Raw genomic sequence first — 13688 nt, forward strand, 5'->3', positions numbered from 1 at the left:
AGCCATCGCCGCCGCCCCGGTCGGGATCGAGCGGAGGAGCCGCTCGACCCGGTCGCCCGCTCGCTCCGCCTCTGTGAGTGGGCCAGCCGGCCACGTGGGCCACGACCCAGCTCCTCCTAGCGGCCCCGCAGCCCAGCTTCCCCGTCGGCCCGATCCACCACCGTCCTGGGCCGAAGCCCATGGTGAGCCATCTGTCTATCCCCCGCCCGGTGCACGTTATAGCTAAATCACGCTCATATGTTTTTTTTCCTGAAACGACTAAGTCCCCAGATTCAGTAAATTTCATGCCATGTTCGTCATGCTATATCTCTGCATCCGTAGCTCCGTTTCATGCGTGTAATATGTGAAATTGTTCGTCTCAACGAGTACATCATTTCATTCCATTGCGTCATATTCACTTGAGGTCATATAGATGCCCGAATCATCGTTGTAAGAGTGCTTCATGATGTTATCTGCTGTCTGTTATCAGAACGAGCTCTTTTGTCATTTTTGCCATGTTTGATGTGTGCATCCTATGAGGTTGATGTCTACATGTGTTTTGAACTATGCTATGTCTTCTTTACAGAGGTGCTTACCATGTATTTTTGTGATCAATGTGGTGACTAGCACAAGCATGCAAACTAGGCATCGTGATGTTGCTGATTTTAGTCCCTGTTCTGTTGTTATTTTGATGCCATGTAAACTTGATGCTACAGAGTGATCCATGCATATTTAGAGATACTTCAGTAAGGGTGTTTTGAACAATAGGTTATTGTCTATCCATTCATGCCCTTTGTTGCAATTATGGAGTAGTCTAGCATGTCATTTGAGTGCTCTACTTTTGCTTCAAAATGTTTCCTGGCAGATTGTTTACATGTTATTCAATTTGGCCAAGTTTGCTATAGTTGATCCTTGCATGCTATGGACTTGTTCTTGACTTGGTTTGTTTAACAAACATGTCTTCTTGATGATGGTATGCTTATCTTGTCATGCAATGACTTGTGGTGAGTGAATCGAGCTTGTTAAGTAGTGTTCATGATGTTGCTGTTTTGCTAGGCTAAATCTGTTATTTCGTGATGCTATATAAACATGTTGCTACTAATCATTCTATGCATAATCTGGAGATGTTCTATAAACATGTTTTGATCTACATGTCATCCTCTATCCATCCATTCCCCTGGTTTAATTTATAGGTTGCTGTAGCTTGTTGTAATCTTGCTCTAAAGTTGCTTCATAATGTTGTTGTCAGCCTGTTAACATTAAGTTCAGTTGTTACCATGTGTTTTGCTAGTGATCCATGCACCCTATGACCTTGCTATTGCCATGCTAAGCTTCACAAATATGTCTTCTTACTGTTGGTTGCCTTGCCATGCCATGTATTGATCTTTAGTGAGTGGTACAAGCTCATCTACATGCCTTCATAATTCTGTTTCTGCCATGTATGAATCTGTATTATAACTTGCCATGTTTACGTGGGTGCCATCATATTTTCTGATCCTTTTTGGCTTATGGTCAGTAAGGGACTTTTGATCTATGTAATTAGTAGATTCATGCCATGCCTTTGTTTGCCATGATAAGTTCCTGTAGCATGTTGTTTGATAGCTCTAAACATTGCATCATGATGTTATTTTCTGCAAAGTCTGAAATTGTTACAACTTGCAATCTTACCATGTGTGTTTGAGCATGTTCTAGTGATTTCTAGAGACAGCTCAGTGTTCATGTTTTTAATGCTTTACCTGTATATCATGCCCATGTCTTTTGTTTTCATGTTGGGGTGCTGTAGCTTATTGTTTTGATGCTTGCAATATGCCTAGTTGCTATTTTGGACAGATTGTTGCTATAACTTGTATAGTGTGCATGTGTTGAACCGTTGCTCCGTTTTGAGTGTGCTCTATATGAAACTTGCTTGTTTTTGCATGTAGTTTCATATTATCATGTTGCATCCTTGTTTTGAAGTGTTTGCTTGATGTTTATATGCATTTTGCATCAATGCCATGTTTAACTTGAATTGCTCATATCTTCTAGGCCGTAGCTCCGAACTAAATGAACTTTATATATAACTTGACTAGAATCTCGTGTAGATCATCTTTGTGCATCTTAACTTGCTGCTTAACAACTTGAACATAAGGTTTATTCAGATCTAGACCAATTTCGAAATATGCATATGAGGACTTACCGGAATTGTTATATGTTGTTCCTGGCCTCATTTAAACTTGCCTTGATGTGTTGCTCTTCTTTGCATCATCTATTGCCATGAGTAGCTTCATGTAGCCTTGTCATGCATCATGCTTGTTGTGCATCATGCCTTGTTCATGTGTGGTGTGTTTACCATGTTGTGTGCTTCTTCTTGTTAGTTCTTGTTTCGTTGCGATCGTGAGGATTCGTTCGTCTACGGTTGGTTCGTCTTCGTGGCTTCATCTTCTTCATGGACTCGTTCTTCTTCCTTGCGGGATTTCAGGCAAGATAACCGCTACCCTGGATCTCACTACTATCATTGCTATGCTAGTTGCTTCGTTCTATCGCTATGCTGCGCTACCTATCAACTGTTCATCAAGCCATCCCAAATTGCCATGAACCTCTAACCTTTGACACCTTTCCTATGCAAACCGTTGTTTGGCTATGTTACCGCTTTGCTCAGCCCCTCTTATAGCGTTGCTAGTTGCAGGTGAAGTTGAAGATTTCTCCATGGTGGACAGGATTTTGGTTGGGATATCACAATATCTCTTATATTATTAATGCATCTATATACTTGGTAAAGGGTGGAAGACTCGGCCTTATGCCTGGTGTTTTGTTCCACTCTTGCTGCCCTAGTTTCCGTCATACCGGTGTTATGTTCCCGGATTTTGCGTTCCTTACGCGGTCGGGTGATTTATGGGACCCCCTTGACAGTTCGCTTTGAATAAAACTCCTCCAGCAAGGCCCAACCTTGGTTTTACATTTGCCTCACCACCACCTACTTTTCCCTTGGGAGTCGCTCTCTCGAGGGTCATCTTTATTATAGCCCCCCCGGGCCAGTGCTTGTCTAAGTGTTGGTCCGAACTAGAGCCCTTTGCAGCGCCCCCTCAGGGAAACTTGAGGTCTGGTTTTAGTTGTACGGATTGCTCATACGGTGTTGCCCTGAGAACGAGATATGTGCAGCTCCTATCGGGATTGTCGGCGCATCGGGCGGTCTTGCTGGTCCTGTTTTACCATTGTCGAAATGTCTTGTAAACCGGGATTCCGAGTCTGATCGGGTTTTCCTGGGAGAAGGTCTATTCCTTCGTTGATCGCGAGAGCTTGTCATGGGCTAAGTTGGGACACCCCTGCAGGGTATAATCTTTCAAAAGCCATGCCTGCGGTTATAGGCAGATGGGAATTTGTTAATGTCCGGTTGTAGATAACTTGACACTAGATCCGAATTAAAACGCATCAACCGTGTGTGTAGCCGTGATGGTCTCTTTTCGGCGGAGTACGGAAGTGAACACGGTTTCTGGGTTATGTTTGACGTAAGTAGGAGTTCAGGATCACTTCTTGATCATTGCTAGTTGACGACCGTTCCTTTTGCTCTCTTCTCGCTCTTATTTGCGCATGTTAGCCACCATATATGCTTAGTCACTGATGCAGCCTCACCACTTTACCCCTTCCTTTCCCTTTAAGATTTGCTAGTCTTGATGCCCATGGTAATGGGATTGCTGAGTTCTCGTGGCTCATAGATTACTACAACAACAGTTGCAGGTACAGGTTGTGCGATGATCATGACGCGAGAGCGATGCTTGCATGCATTGAGTTCTTCTTCTGCTTCTTCGATCAGGGGATAGGTTCCAGGTCGGCAGCCTGGGCTAGCAGGGTGGATGTCGTTTGAGTTTCTGTTTGTGTTTCATCCGTAGTCAGATGATGCTCTGATGTATTGTGATGTTGTATTCATGTGGCATTGTATGCCTTATGTATGTATCCCCACTATTATGTAATGTTGATGTAATGATATCCACCTTGCAAAATCGTTTCAATATGCGGGTCTATCCTTGGTGGGACCTTCGAGTTCCTTTTGGATAGGGTCGCATATTGGGCGTGACATTGGGGTTGTTTGTCGAAAGTCAATATACCAATTCCCAAGAAGCGCAAGCCTGGACCAAAAACCGTGGATTGTGTTCTTCTGGCTATAGATTTTTGCTAATAAAATCCAAGGTATCCGACATGCATGTTGGTACGATTATGGAGTCTAATGATGCAACTTTCTTTGAGGACATTTTTCCTATGAAGGATATGTCAAGTTCATCAAATCAGGAGATACCTATTCCATCTAGTGAGGAACTCAATGTAATTCCTGAACCCACCATTGCGATGGAACACGTTGAGAATCCTATTGAGGGTGACAATGAAACTCCTGTAAGGAGTAAGAGACAGAGGACTGCAAAGTCCTTTGGTGATGATTTCATTGTGTACCTTGTGGATGACACGCCCAGGACTATTTCAGAAGCCTATGCATCTTCTAATGCTGACTACTGGAAGGAAGCTGTTCGTAGTGAGATGGATTCCATCTTAGCTAACGGGACCTGGGAGATCACTGACCGTCCTTATGGGTGCAAACCTGTAGGATGTAAGTGGGTGTTCAAGAAGAAGCTTATACCTGATGGTACGATTGAAAAGTACAAGGCACGGCTTGTGGCTAAGGGTTATACCCAGAAAGAAGGTGAAGACTTCTTTGATACTTACTCACCCGTGGCAAGACTGACCACAGTTCGGGTGCTACTATCACTAGCTGCCTCACATGGTCTTCTCATTCATCAAATGGACGTTAAGACGGCTTTCCACAATGGAGAGTTGAAGGAGGAAATTTACATGGATCAGCCAGATGGTTTTGTAGTACCTCGTCAGGAAGGAAAGGTGTGCAAGTTGTTAAAGTCTTTATTTGGCCTTAAACAAGCTCCTAAGGAGTGGCATGAGAAGTACAAAAGAACATTAACTGCTGCCGGCTTTGTAGTAAATGATGGTGACAAGTGTGTGTACTATCGCCATAGTGGGGGCGAAGGAGTTATTCTTTGTCTGTATGTCGACGACATATTGATCTTTGGAACCAAACTTGATTTAAACAAGGAGGTTAAGGATTTCTTATCTTGTTGTTTTGAGATGAAGGATCTAGGAGTAGCTGATGTTATCTTAAACATCAAGCTGTTGAGAGATGAGAATGGTGGGATCACACTGCTTCAGTCTCACTATGTGGAAAAGGTCTTGAGTCGTTTTGGGTATAGCGACTTCACGCCTTCTCCAACTCCATATGATGCTAGTGTGTTGCTTCGAAAGAATCAACGGATTGCTAGAGATCAACTGAGGTATTCTCAAATTATTGGCTCGCTTATGTATTTGGCGAGTGCCACGAGGCCTGACATCTCTTTTGCTGTGAGCAAGCTGAGTCAGTTTGTGTCAAAACCGGGAGATGATCATTGGCGTGCGCTTGAGAGAGTTATGCGCTACTTGAAGGGCACTGCGAGCTATGGGATTCACTACACTGGGTATCCAAGGGTACTAGAGGGTTATAGTGGCTCAAACTGGATATCTAATGCTGATGAGATTAACGCCACAAGTGGTTATGTTTTTACACTTGGTGGTGGCGCTGTTTCCTGGAAGTCTTGCAAGCAGACCATCTTAACGAGGTCAACTATGGAAGCAGAACTCACAGCATTAGACACTACCACTGTTGAAGCAGAGTGGCTTCGTGAGCTATTGATGGACTTACCTATGGTTGAAAAACCAATACCCCCTATCCTGATGAACTGTGATAATCAAACTGTGATCGTCAAGATAAACAGTTCTAAGGACAATATGAAGTCCTCAAGGCATGTGAAGAGGAGATTAAAATCTGTGAGGAAACTGAGAAACTCCGGAGTTATTACGTTGGATTATATCCAAACGTCGAAAAACTTGGCAGATCCCTTCACAAAGGGTCTATCACGTAATGTGATAGATAATGCACCGATGGAGATGTGTTTGAGACCCACCGCAGGAGTTGTCCATAGTGGTAACCCACTCTATATGATCGGAGATCCCATGAAGTAGAAGTGGGAGAGAAGTTGTTGGTCAGCTGAGAGGAGAGTATCCTTATTTTAATTATCCCACTCCGTAAAGATGCAATACTCTCCTGATCTGCATGGCAGGTTGATATCTATCTTAATGTGTTCCAAGTGGCTTATTTGAGTAAGCAGAGATGTTGTCCTGCAGAGCATCTCCTGAGGAACACGCCTATATGAATTTGACTGTTAACATCGCAGTCTGTGAGAAGTGGGTGCTCTCTAATAAATTCATGAAAGGCCCTGGAGTACGACGTATACGCTCCACCCGCGGGGAAGCCTTGCGGCAGCCCAGTACCGGTCAAGAATTTGTGTGAAACTAGTCTCGCACAAAACTTGTAGTTCAAGGCATAGTCCACTATTCAAGTTGTGATCTAGTGTAGCATAAATCTCTAAGTGGATGTTCAACTTCACAGTCTCCACTAAGCACCGGTATATAAACAATGTTTTGGAACCAAATGGTGAAATGTGCCAATGAGACTTTGTGGGGGATTATTGGAATTTGCTGGTGGGCTTTTGGCCCAAAGCCCAACTAAAATTCTGAAATTCTCTTGGCCCATTCATGCACACATGTGAGTGGAGCGAGTGAGGCTAAAGTTTAGTCCCACCTCATAAGTTGAGAGAGAGTTGCACCTCTTTATAAGGTGAGCTCTCCTACCACTTGTATGAGCATGAGAAGAGGAGACCTACACACGCACTCCTCCTCCTTGCCTTGCCGCGCCGCGCTGCGCCGCGGGTTGCATGTTTGAGCAGAGCCAAGGACAGAGCTATGCACGTTGTCTATATTTTTGCTGCTCGGGAAAAATTAATGAGTCATTAATTAATAATTAATGGACGCGTTAATTACTGAACCGTTTCCGATTCTTTTGGATCGTGACGACTCGGACGTGGGGTTTACTCCCACGACCTACCCGGCCCGCACTATATAGTCAGGCAGACGTCTACCCTAGCCGTAGCCGTTTCTCGTATGGTTCCTCACCGTAGTTCCAGACCATTGCGCCGCCAATCAAGTCTTCTCCATCCCTCCTTTCGGCGTGCACCGGGAGAAGGGACAGCAGGCCTCCGGAACCCTGCCTCTCTTGATCCTGTACGGGAGAGGGGCGATCAGGTTTTTGGGGAGTGCACTCGCGCAACTGCTGGCAGTGACGACTTCGCGAACGACGACTTCTTCCGCGACCTCGGCAACCTCATCCTCGACGACATGGGCGACAACGTCGACGCCGGCGGTGGTGCTCCCGCTGCACCGTATGTGATTCTATCTTTCCTGTTCGAGATCGTGGTAGAATTCATGTTTCTAGTATGTGCCCTAGATGTGATCTGTTCATCTATTATGCTAGTTCGCATGATTAGTTCAATCTCTGCTACTGTAGTCATGATTTATTTTCTTTCGAATTAATTCTCGTAGTAATTTGCTCATATTTTTAACAATCCAAAAACCTGATTATAGGCAATTTACTCCGAGTGGTTTTGCTGCGCATCTGAAGCCGCCTGCCTTTAAGGGGGCGCAATATAAGAGGTGGCGCACGAGAGCAGTCTACTGGTTTCAGACCATGGGCTGCTATGACGCCACTAAGGGCAAGCCTGAGGGCGATCTTAATCCAGCACAGCTGGAAGCTTTTGAGAAGATCGATACTCTCTTTAAAGGCGCTCTTCTGGGTGTTCTTAATGATTCCATTGTGGATTCATATATGTCGTTTGACAATGGCAAGGACATGTGGGCTGCGCTCGAAGCCAAGTTTGGTGCCTCGGACGCCGGTAGCGAGTTGTACGTCATGGAGCAATTCTATGACTACAAGATGACTGATGAGCGCTCTGTTGTACAACAGGCTCATGAGATACAGTCGCTCGCAAAAGAACTTGAGCACTTCAAGTGTGTGTTGCCGGACAAATTTGTTGCCGGAGGCATTATCGCCAAGCTTCCACCTTCGTGGAACAATTTTGCTACTTCCCTGAAACACAAGAGACATGAGCTTTCCGTTGCGGATCTCATTGGTACTCTTGATGCTGAAGAGAAGGCGAGAGCAAAGGACACATGTGCTCGAGTTGTCAAGGGAGCTTCTAGTGCCCACATGGTACAGAAGAAGAACTTCCAGCCCAATAAGTTCAAAAACAACAAGAACAAAACTCAGGGGAAAGGCAAGTTTGATACAAAGAACAAGCCATCACATTCTACCAACTTCAAGAAGAATTCTCATAAGAAGGGGAAGGGACTTTGCCATGTCTGCGGTGATCCTAATCACTGGGCTCCGAAGTGTCCTACCGCTTTGAGGAGCGTGAACATGAGAAGGGCGGCAAGTCCGCTAATGTTGTCATCGGTGATACTGATATGAAGGAATCAGGGTACTGTATTTTTCCTACCATCCTTTCAGTATTTCAATCCCCTGATTGGTTAATTGACACCGGTGCCAATGTACATGTTTGTGCTGACGCCTCCAAGTTTTCTTCTTACCAGGCCACAGGGACTTCTCCCGTGCTGATGGGGAACGGGTCACATGCCATCGTTCGAGGTGTTGGTACGGTCGATCTGAAGTTTACTTCGGGAAAGACCGTGCGTCTGAGGAACGTTCATCATGTGCCGTCCATCAATAAAAATCTCGTTAGCGGTTCCCGTTTATGTCGAGATGGTTTTAAGTTGGTTTTTGAGTCCAATAAAGTTGTAATTTCCAAGTGTGGACAATTTGTTGGAAAAGGCTATGAGTGCGGAGGCTTGTTCCGCCTATCTTTGTCAGATATTTGCACTAAAGTTATTAATAATGTTTGCCACAATAATGAGTCAGATATTTGGCATGCACAACTTTGTCATATTAACTTTGTTTGCATGACGCGGCTAGCCAATATGAATTTAATTCCGAAAATCTCTACTGTCAAAGGCTCTAAGTGCCAAGTATGTGTGCAAGCTAAACAACCTCGCAAGTAGCATAAGACTACAGAGGCAAGAGACTTGGTGCCACTAGAGCTTATACATTCTGATCTCTGTGAGATGAATGGCGTGTTGAAAAAAGGTGGAAAGAGATACTTCATAACGTTGATTGATGACTCCACTAGATATTGTTATGTGTATCTTCTGAAATCAAAAGATGAGGCTTTAACTTTCTTCAAAAACTATAAAGTTGAGGCAGAGAACCAACTTGATCGAAAGATTAAACGGCTTAGGTCCGATCATGGTGGAGAGTATTTTTCCAATGGATTTGATCTGTTTTGTGTGGAACATGGTATAATCCATGATAGGACGCCTCCCTACTCACCTCAGTCTAATGGGGTGGCCGAAAGAAAGAACCAAACTCTAACTGATTTGGTTAACGCCATGTTAGACACATCGGGTCTTTCCAAGGAATGGTGGGGGGAGGCACTAATGACCGCGTGTCATGTCCTAAACCGAGTTCCCACAAAGCATAAGACCATGACTCCATTTGAGGAATGGGAAAGGAAAAGGTTGAAACTCTCTTACCTACGTTCCTGGGGTTGTTTGGTGAAAGTCAATATACCAATTCCCAAGAAGCGCAAGCTTGGACCAAAAACCGTGGATTGTGTTCTTCTGGGCTATGCTTTTCATAGCATTGGCCATAGATTTTTGATAATAAAATCTGAGGTATCCGACATGCATGTTGGTACGATTATGGAGTCTAATGATGCAACTTTCTTTAAGGACATTTTTCCTATGAAGGATATGTCAAGTTCATCAAATCAGGAGATACCTATTCCATCTAGTGAGGAACTCACTGTAGTTCCTGAACCCACCATTGCGATGGAACACGTTGAGAATCCTATTGAGGGTGACAATGAAACTCCTGTAAGGAGTAAGAGACAGAGGATTGCAATGTCCTTTGGTGATGATTTCATTGTGTACCTTGTGGATGACACGCATAGGACTATTTCAGAAGCCTATGCATCTTCTGATGCTGACTACTGGAAGGAAGCTGTTCGTAGCGAGATGGATACCATCTTAGCTAATGGGACCTGGGAGATCACTGACCGTCCTTATGGGTGCAAACCTGTAGGATGTAAGTGGGTGTTCAAGAAGAAGCTTAGACCTGATGGTACGATTGAAAAGTACAAGGCACGGCTTGTGGCTAAGGGTTATACCCAGAAAGAAGGTGAAGACTACTTTGATACTTACTCACCCGTGGCTAGACTGACCACAATTCGGTTGCTACTATCACTAGCTGCCTCAGATGGTCTTCTCGTTCATCAAATGGACGTTAAGACGGCTTTCCTCAATGGAGAGTTGAAGGAGGAAATTTACATGGATCAGCCAGATGGTTTTGTAGTACCTGGTCAGGAAGGAAAGGTGTGCAAGTTGTTAAAGTCTTTATATGGCCTTAAACAAGCTCCTAAGGAGTGGCATGAGAAGTTCGAAAGAACATTAACTGCTGTCGGCTTTGTAGTAAATGATGGTGACAAGTGTGTGTACTATCGCCATAGTGGGGGCGAAGGAGTTATTCTTTGTCTGTATGTCGACGACATATTGATCTTTGGAACCAAACTTGATTTAATCAAGGAGGTTAAGGATTTCTTATCTTGTTGTTTTGAGATGAAGGATCTAGGAGTAGCTGATGTTATCTTAAACATCAAGCTGTCGAGAGATGAGAATGGTGGGATCACACTGCTTCAGTCTCACTATGTGGAAAAGGTCTTGAGTCGTTTTTGGTATAGCGACTGCACGCCTTCTCCAACTCCATATGATGCTAGTGTGTTGCTTCGAAAGAATCAACGGATTGCTAGAGATCAACTGAGGTATTCTCAGATTATTGGCTCGCTTATGTATTTGGCGAGTGCCACGAGGCCTGACATCTCTTTTGCTGTGAGCAAGCTGAGTCGGTTTGTGTCAAAACCGGGAGATGATCATTGGTGTGCGCTTGAGAGAGTTATGCGCTACTTGAAGGGCACTGCGAGCTATGGGATTCACTACACTGGGTATCCAAGGGTACTGGAGGGTTATAGTGACTCAAACTGGATATCTGATGCTGATGAGATTAACGCCACAAGTGGTTATGTTTTTACACTTGGTGGTGGCGCTGTTTCCTGGAAGTCTTGCAAGCAGACCATTTTAACGAGGTCAACTATGGAAGCAGAACTCCCAGCATTAGACACTGCCACTGTTGAAGCAGAGTGGCTTCGTGAGCTATTGATGGACTTACCTATGGTTGAAAAACCAATACCCCCTATCCCGATGAACTGTGATAATCAAACTGTGATCGTCAAGATAAACAGTTCTAAGGACAATATGAAGTCCTCAAGGCATGTGAAGAGGAGATTAAAATCTGTCAGGAAACTAAGAAACTCCGGAGTTATTACGTTGGATTATATTTAAACGTCGAAAAACTTGGCAGATCCCTTCACAAAGGGTCTATCACGTAATGTGATAGATAATGCATCGATGGAGATGGGTTTGAGACCCACCGCATGAGTTGTCCATAGTGGTAACCCACTCTATGTGATCGGAGATCCCGTGAAGTAGAAGTGGGAGACAAGTTGTTGGTCAGCTGAGAGGAGAGTATCCTTATTTTAATTATCCCACTCCGTAAAGATGCAATACTCTCCTGATCTGCATGGCAGGTTGATATCTATCTTAATGTGTTCCAAGTGGCTTATTTAAGTAAGCAGAGATGTTGTCCTGCAGAGCATCTCCTGAGGAACACACCTATATGAATTTGACTGTTAACGTCGCAGTCTGTGAGAAGTGGGTGCTCTCTAATAAATTCATGAAAGGCCCTGGAGTACGACGTATACGCTCCCCCGCGGGGAAGCCTTGCGGCAGCCCAGTACCGGTCAAGAATTTGTGTGAAACTAGTCTCGCAGAAAACTTGTAGTTCAAGGCATAGTCCACTATTCAAGTTGTGATCTAGTGTAGCATAAATCTCTAAGTGGAAGTTCAACTTCACAGTCTCCACTAAGCACCGGTATATAAACAATGTTTTGGAACCAAATGGTGAAATGTGCCAATGAGACTTTGTGGGGGATTGTTGGAATTTGCTGGTGGGCTTTTGGCCCAAAGCCCAACTAAAATTCTGAAATTCTCTTGGCCCATTCATGCACACATGTGAATGGAGTGAGTGAGGCTAAAGTTTAGTCCCACCTCATAAGTTGAGAGAGAGTTGCACCTCTTTATAAGGTGAGCTCTCCTACCACTTGTATGAGCATGAGAAGAGGAGACCTACACGTGCGCTCCTCCTCCTCGCCTCGCCTCGTCACGACGCGCCGCGCCGCGCCGCGCCGTGCCGCGGGTTGCGGGATTGAGCCGAGCCGAGGACAGAGCTATGCACGTTGTCTATATTTTTGCTGCTCGGAAAAAATTAATGAGTCATTAATTAATAATTAATGGATGCGTTAATTACTGAACCGTTTTCGGTTCTTTTGGATCGTGACGACTCAGACGTGGGGTTTACTCCCACGACCTACCCGGCCCGCACTATATAGTCAGGCAGACGTCTACCCTAGCCGCAGTCGTTTCTCATATGGTTTCTCACCGCCGTTTCAGACCATTGCGCCGCCAATCAAGTCTTCTCCATCCCTCCTTTCGGCGTGCACCGGGAGAAGGGACAGCAGCCCTCCGGAACCCCACCTCTCTTGATCCTGTACGGGAGAGGGGCGATCAGGTTTTTGGGGAGCGCACTCGCGCGACTGCTGGCAGTGACGACTTCGCGAACGACGACTTCTTCCCCGACCTCGGCAACCTCATCCTCGACGACATGGGCGACAACGTCAACGCCGGCGGTGCTGCTCCCGCTGCACCGTATGTGATTCTATCTTTCCTGTTCGAGATCGTGGTAGAATTCATGTTTCTAGTATGTGCCCTAGATGTGATCTGTTCATCTATTATGCTAGTTCGCATGATTAGTTCAATCTCTGCTACTGTAGTCATGATTTATTCTCTGTTAATTCGGATTAATTCTCGTAGTAATTTGCTCATATTTTCAACAGAGAGTCCTTGCGCAGTAACAGACAATGCGGTTATCAACAGGAGGTGTGTCGCTTGCCTCTGCATCATCGCAAATCTCATTACCATGCACTCCACAAGTTCGTCGGCTCCTTTGAATGGGAGATTTTGTTCGGCACTAAAAAGGATGCGTGAAGAATTATGTTTTTTCATATGCTTGCATTTGGATCGTGTAGCACGCACGGCCATTCTTCCTACCCAAAACCCTTTCCTTATGGTTCAGTTTCAGAGAACACAACTGTGCTTCTCGAGTTGGTTTCGTTTCACATAAAAAACACGGTCCAAGGTTTGTCAATGTACATTCTCAATGCGTATTGTTTACCATCCTTCTGAACTGATCTTTGTTTGTTTCCCAAATACATTTTACCTTAAAAACGTGTCCTAGTGAAAATAACATGGAGCTGCAATGTTTTTCACATGTGCGCTTATCAATGGGAGAAACTTTTTTTTTCAATGGTAACATTACAAATACTTGAAAAAATAATCGACTAACTGAAACTTTTTTCCTCAAAAAATAAATCATGAGGAAGCACACACTATCTGAACATCACTGATCGACCAATCTGTATTATAACATATTAGTTTTTGGTCGGCCAGTGCCTCTGGGTCAGTGATGAGTGATTTATCACAAACGAGCCATCTGACCTGTCAGTGATAACTTATCATCACTGACCGCCAGTCGGTCTATGATATATAGCATCATCAGTATTATATTAGCTCTGCTTTAT

The sequence above is a fragment of the Triticum aestivum genome, chromosome 6B, assembly GCF_018294505.1.
Source record: "Triticum aestivum cultivar Chinese Spring chromosome 6B, IWGSC CS RefSeq v2.1, whole genome shotgun sequence".
In the NCBI taxonomy this organism is placed as follows: domain Eukaryota; kingdom Viridiplantae; phylum Streptophyta; class Magnoliopsida; order Poales; family Poaceae; genus Triticum; species Triticum aestivum.